Here is a 7,832-nt window from a genome sequence, read left to right on the forward strand (position 1 = left end):
AAATTAGCCAAGGATGGAAATAACAAAGTTGAGTTTTTTGGAAATTGCTTGCTCTAATCCCGACTACTAGTATGATTAGTTGCTTTGATATTTTTCTGTTGCTGTGTGGTTGGAATGCTCTAGTTGTTTCTGCTTTTGCCCCTGCTTTGGTTGTTGCAATTTTATTGTTCTTGCTGTTCCTAGGTCTTTCCATGGCTGCTCTGCTTTGTTTCTGTTTTGAGCATGGGTTGCTTTGGCTGTTGCTTGTTCAAGTATTTCTTGAGTCTGCATTTGTTTCGATGTGGGAGTTCCTGGATCGCATTGAGTTTCTTTTTTTTAAAACAAAGTGATTTTGTTGGCCTCAACCCTTATGCCATTCCAACTCTAATGCTTGTCTACAATAGACTTTCCATGGCACAATGAGTAGGTCCGGGCATACGAAACCAGTACACTTGCAAAAGAACCATGCCATAAAGCCATTGGCGATACCTAACAAAAAACCTAAGTTAGTAAACTAAATCACAAGATATGCCAAAGCATTGCCTAGTCTTAAGCAAAAGGAGATCATTGCAGCAGTAACGAGCAATGACTTAAAACACAAGAAACGCATAACCTTGGTACAAGTGAGCACACAACCAAACTATTGGAGTTGCCTACTTACAAAAGGCCGGATGTACTCGATCAAAGAAAAGATTAAACAGCCCACATCACACATCAAAGAGGGAAAAACAAAGCCTCTTTGACGATGCAGCTTGACAGCCAAAATAACGTTAGCACCCTGTGGGAAAATCTTGAGCAATCTGGAAGACTCAAAAAGAGAGGAAAGTAAAAAGCAAAGCAACCACTACCACCGAAAGAAGGAAGCCAAGTGAAAACCCATAGCTTTGGCCTCTTAAAAAGAATTCCCTCTAAGCCTGCAACATAAACTGCGATCAAGACCATCCCTTCCCTCCCTTCTCTCTGCTAGGTGACCAGCCACCACACTAAAACGCCCCCCTACGCTTTTGCCCCACCGTTGACAAATGAGAAGCCCCTTGCCTCACACAACCGTCAACCTCTCTCTATATTAGAACCAAAACTCTCCTCAACTAACATTCGAAGAACCTCGCCATACATCATCCCCTCCACACTTTTGAGGGACACAATCAGTCATCTTGCCAACCTTTTCGAGGGTTGCATTGAGATCTTGACCTCATTTCCAAATCTCTTTTACAACTTGGGTCGGTTTTGAGGTTTTGATTTTTTCTTGTGTTTGGTTTTGTTGTTTTGGATTCTTGTTTTGGTAGCTTCTTTTCCTTTATTAACGATAATCTTTACTACTTTTCAAAAAAAAAAATTGTAGCAAACATTTGTAAAATTTGTGGGTAGAATTGGCACAGAATTAAAAATTGGATTGACTTACAAAATGGCCATGAAGTGCATCGGTTGGTAGGGGTAGAGCCTAGTGTGTTTATGGCCAAAATTTTTAAAATGCTGTTTTAGATAGTTGATTTTAGTCATTATCTATTCTCTAAAGAATTATTTTGTTGCATAATGCTATAAAGAGAATAATGAGAACAATTAGAGTAAGTGAAGCATTATTTCATTAAAAACAATTAGAACAAGTGAAGCACTGCTTCACATGGAATAACTACGCCGCACAAAATAATTACTTCAAACAGATAACAATGAAAAAAATCCGCAATTAGTTCAGGTTCACGAGTTATTTTCATTTTGAGATGTTTTGAAAAGTTTAGTTTAGTGGCTCAAATATGAAAGTAGTTAAGAAATCTTCTTCTTAACTTTTTTCAGAAATACAAGTGTGAAATACAAGTGTTTCTCCCTCTTACATTATTTTTGTATATCTATTCACATACACCTTCTTCTTTTGTACCTGAAATACAAATATTTTTTTCTCTTACATTATTCTCGTATACCTGTTCATATACATTTTCTTCTCTTGTATTTATTCAAGTATATCTTTTTCTCATAACTTATTCTTGTATAACTTTTCATGTATGCTTTTTCTCTATTACCTATTACTTAAGAATAAGTCTTAGTCCATTTAATTACTTTAACATTTATATGATGAGCTTTTAACCGTTACTCATTATATCCAGTAAAATGACCATTTTAATATCCACATAATAGGTTATGGTAACAATACTCATATTAACACTTTTCATAATAATGTCATTTATTATAAATATTAAAACCTACATTGGAGCAACGTTCATTTTTTGCATTATAAATAACGCCTTCACAATTCATTTGAGAGACTCTCTTTTTCTAGAGATATAGCATTCCCTCTCAAACAGTCTCTACTTAGTGCTTCTCAACTTCACTCTACCATCACCTATTCTCTATCTGCTTCAAGATCTTCCCCTTCAATCATCCTTTTATCGCTTTCAATATGTCTTTTTACTTGCTTCCAATATGTCTTTTTACTTGCTTGCTATGCTTTCCCTCTCTTTCGCAAATTGTATATATTACATATATCTGTATATATATATATATATATTTGAAAAATATATATTTCGTCTTAATGATTATTCAAAAATTTTAATTCTTTTTTTCTTTATTTTTAACCCTCAACAACAGTTGATTAGCTCTTTCCCTACCAGTTGGCTCCTCCTAACTACCACAGGGCTGCCATAGTGTGGGAAGGCCAACGGTTTTCCTAAAACTCCAAACCAAGCGAGCCGCATCCAGCATTAATATATACTCTAAAAGTAGTTTGCTGCGCCCGACCATGCAACCCCTTGGGATCTAATCCCACAGCCTGCAATGGTATTTCTGAGAAAATGACGTGGCCCTTGAAACCTTTGTAACTTTTGCTCCATTTTTGCCCAATTGAACTCGTCTAAGGTCGAAATATTTGCAGGTTGAGCATGATAAGCGGAAGCAGCTGTTTTTCTCAATTCCTCTGCGATCTCGTGGTTATGGTTGGTGCAAACTTTACACACAGCAGTACCAATTAGTAAAAAGAAGACCAATATTAAGAATTGGCAGTGCATTTTTGTGGAAAAGCAAAACTATAAAAAAAAAAAATAAAACGTTGCAGCACTGGTAAAATAACCTTTAGAGTACAATTTATAGTAACAGAGATCTAGTTTTTTTTTTTTGAAGAATTCTAGTTAAGTTAATGTCTGATACTAAATTATATAGTTGATAACAAGTCAAATTATATAACGTGACTGAGAAGAATATATTCAAAGAAAGTCAACTTCTAACTTGTTTTGCTTTCAATTGAACAATATACATTTTCTCACAAATATAGATTTACTTATCCAATGTAAAATTAGATCTAAATGTTTAATTTCATCCTCTATTCATATAAATCATGCAAATCTACATATAATTTTATAAAATACAAAACTAGGTTACATAAATATATATAAATTTAAAATATAAAAAAGGACTAATATACTTTATTATATTATTAATACAATTTAAAAGATAAATAATATTTTCCGTGCATTTCTTTCTTATAAATATGGACAGAATTTATATATATATATAGAAGTAAATTATTGGTATATACAGATGAGTAAAAATTGATAATATATGGAAAATTAATGGATATACAAGCAAATCAATAGTATATTAATCTGTTAATATTGTTCAAGATAGGTAATATTGTTATATAAGTATGGGTTGATCAGATGAGTAGTGAGGGAAGGAGACACCGGCGTAGTAAATAGGCTTGATGATTTTTATGATTGCTGCAAATTGAGAAGACTTTTCTATGTTGTTGGCTTGAGTTGAGAGGTGGAGAGTTTTGATGCTAGATTGTGACATGAGAATGATTTGGATTGGACAGCTCTGATCAAGTGGTTCTGCGGATTTGGTGACCATCCTCCTTCATGAGTGGGTGATTGTTTTTTCAGCGCTAGCTGGCTTGGTACTTGAAGGTTTCGCGCAAAGGGATGTTGATCGGGTCTTTTTGGCTACGGTCTTCTTATTATGGATCCATATTTGTTAAAACTTCTGACTTGGTTGATTGGTTTGACCTTGATTTCTGAGTGCTGGAGCCATGCTCTTCATTTCAGTTTGAATGTGTAAGTTGGTGTCATGGGGCCATTAGCGTTAGGTGTGACATCTTTACTTTGGTCATTGTTAGTCACTTGTTTTTTCTAAAATGTTTAGGGCGAAATTGGGTGAAAATCGAGTTTATACAGATATTACTTATCACAAAATTATTATTTTTATTTTAAAGATTAACCTTATAAAATGTGTAACGTTATTATTTATAAATCAACTAAAACTTTTTTACTTAATCGATGTGAGATTTTTAAAATTTTACTTGCTTCTTGAAGTGATAGGTGGGACATTAATATGTTGTGATTGCTTATTTTGATTTTGTGGAGTGTTGGTAATTTGATTTGGTAATTTTCGACTGCACGTCCTTTTGGTGCAGCAAGAACTTCTTATTGAGATGCACATTTAGGCTGGAATTTTGATTTGTTACTATGAATAAATGGATAAGTTGAAATGACATACTCTTGAATTGTTGGGATGCCTTATCTTTTTACTTTGAGGCAGAATGCTTGTTGACGCAGATTAAGATGAATTCTTTGTTTTTGTGTCATGCCCAGTTTTTGTAATAGGAATGTTTAGCTACGGTTCATATTTGCCGGTAATGTTTTTGATGTAGTTTGATAGGATTTGAAAGATGCCATAGCTTTTTGAGTGATGTTATATTTTGTAATTTTACAATATTTTATGCTCGAATTAAACACCATGTTATAAATTTTTTTTGATAAATTAACAAGAAATTTGAAGTGACATATGACTCATTAAGGTTAATAAAATTACTTTTCAAAAAACACTATTGTCATACATATAATGTAAGAGTGACATGGTTTACTGCCGGGGTTTGGTTGTTCCTTGTAACAAAATATGGTTGAGGAGCTTGACACCTTCAAATTCTCGAGGGTAGAACCCAAGATAGCGGCAACACAGATGTTGATGTATGGATCTATAACTGATAGGTAATTACTAAATTAACAAGCCTCATCGATTGATATTATCAAATAGGGCATTTAAAGTGAATTTTTTACATAATTAATTGGTGTTATTATATACTGAAAATTTGAAGTCTAAATGATCAGGTGAATTTTGAATCCAAGTACTTATTTGAATAAAATATTAATTAAGCAGATATATGCCAAGATTAATTACTTGAATTAATTTTTGTATAACAATAATGTATTAATTACTTGAATTAATTTTTGTATAACAATAATGTTTTTTTCAACATATAATGATAATAATAAAATAAAGCATTAATTTAAGCTCTATCAGTTTTGTAGGTGTCATTGAAAACATTGTGCTATATAAATCAATTGATCAAATCCTTAATCATATTCAGAGTTATTTCTTGGATATCTCAATTGGAAACTATATAAAACAAGGAAAAAAAACGAATATAAATTTTTCAAGAAATATTTGAAAGAAAAAAAAGTCGTAAAATTGGTACTGAATGTTGACTCCTGTGCCAATATTGGGCTTATCAAAACGTTTTCCTCGAACCTTAAGCTTGTTCTGCCACTGGCCCTAGAAGGCCAAGCCCACCGGCATTATTGCTTTCGACAAGCCCACCTTTCCCGCCCACCGCTTCCCAATCACCCAGGGGCAACATGTGAAGAAATTTAAGCAAGACGAAAGAATTGTGAGAGATATGAGAGTTTTAATTATTCTAATTCTACACAGGTGCATTTTCAACACATGTTTTATTCTTGATATGATATCTTGCTACTATCATAACGACTATTGTTGCATCTTGCTTTATGTTATTTAAGTATAGTACTTATGTTCTGCTTAATGGTGTTCTTATCTGACATGCTTGGTGATCAGTCACTCTGTTGTTCAATGTCTGTTAGTGCTTTTGTTGCTCCTCTAGTTTGCTGCTTGACGTTCTCTTGATATGCTTGTGCTTCTGTTGCAGTATCAGCTTGATGTGCATGTGCTTCTGCTACTATATCAATTTGCTATTGAGTGTCTGAGTGTTGTGCTTGTGCTTCTGCTAATGTTCCACTTGATGTGCTTGTGTTTTTGTTTTGTCTGAGCAGGATTGTATCACTTCATCCCCACTCAAACTGGAGTTGAGAGAATTTCATAGTGCAAATTTGGTATGAAAGCCTTCAAAAGTGGTACGGAACACAAAATTCGGTGACAAGAGAACTGAGAGCCACTTGCTTATGGACAAAGTGATAATCAATCTCTATATATTTAGTAGTATGTGAACAAAAACAGGGTTGACGGGCATACGAAGAACTGACAAATTATCACACAGGAGCTCCGCTGGTTTGGGCATGGAGAGGCCAAGATGTAAGATATATCCAAGTAACCGCAGTTGCGGGAGATGCCAGATTACAATATTATTCTACCTATGAACTGCATCAAGCAATTGTGGACTATTTCTTGGAGCTCTAGTAAAGTACAATAACCTGTACTTGAGCCTCTAGTGAAGGGGCAGCTAGCCAATCTGCATTTGAGTATGCATATAGGACTAAAGGCTTTTGAGATAACAGTTCGAATACTAAAAATATTATTGCTTTTAATATATCTTAGAAAAAATTAATAAAACAAATAAAAATACAATTAACATACCCTTCTAATGCTTCTATCAATGATGTATAGGATAATTTTCTTTAAATAAGATTTTCTTTATAAAGTAAAAAACTCTCCCTTATTAAGTTCGCCCGATAATGCTATTTAATACGTTTCGCTAGAAAGAAAATAAAAACCTTAGTTTCTTTTCCTTTTTTAAATATTTGAATAAGGAATAAAGAGGAGTATTCAAATAGCTTTGAAGCTTAATGAAGAGTTGCAATCATTGAATTAAATCTTGATAATTTATAAGATTTATGAAAAGTGATTTTAACTTATAAGATGGAGAATAGAATTAAAATAATTAAATTTATTTATTTTATTAAGATGGTTCAGAAGTTTGATATAAAAGGGTTTTTAAAGTTTAAAGGCTTATTTGACTGATTGATTATGATTTTCTAAATAAGTTGTCTGCTTTTGTGATAAATTTGTAACTTATTGAACAAGGAGAAAATGGTATATTATTTATTTTTTTATTTGCAAATATTAGTTTATTACATATAATTATGAAATTATGATATAATATCTTAAAAACTCTTCAACTATTTAAAAAAGATAATTAAAATTTTATTTTTTTATTATATTCAATTAAAATTTTATAATAGTGACTAAATCTTCGTTAATCAAATATTTATCATTTTCATGACAATTAATATAAATGATGAAATATCACGTGATTATATTATTATATTATATAAACATGTTACGTTAGTATCTATTGTGACATTTAGTATGCCATATTGCTACTGTTGATATATCAATGTTGATATAGTAATTCTTTTGATTACAAATATATAATTCTTATTGATTTTAAATAACTAGTATAATATAATAGATGTAATAAAATCCAACAATGACAATATTATTACAATATCAGTACTAGATTGTACTACTATATTTTACTTATTATAATATATAAAAATCTATTCTATTTCCGTGATTGTTATTTTGTTTTAAAATATTTATAGTATCAATTAATATTTTAATTAATTATTTTTCTATATTACATTCTTATATATTTGTAATTCAAAATATTTATATAATTCATTATAAAAGTATAGTAAAAAGAAGAAGGAAGATTATAGTGAAAGGGAATGTTGAAGAGAAAAACTCTATAATCCTTATATATAAAATAAATTTGGAAGTTTGTCTTTCAATTTATTATAAATATTTTTAACGATAAGGAAATTAAAAGAAAAAAGAAAACCTTTTTTAATAAGAAAAAACAGCAGCAAGACATGCGCCCAAGGCGTACGTTA

Source organism: Theobroma umbraticum, unplaced genomic scaffold (genome assembly GCF_002168275.2).
Source record: "Theobroma umbraticum cultivar Fairchild unplaced genomic scaffold, ASM216827v3 scaffold_44.0, whole genome shotgun sequence".
Classification (NCBI taxonomy): domain Eukaryota; kingdom Viridiplantae; phylum Streptophyta; class Magnoliopsida; order Malvales; family Malvaceae; genus Theobroma; species Theobroma umbraticum.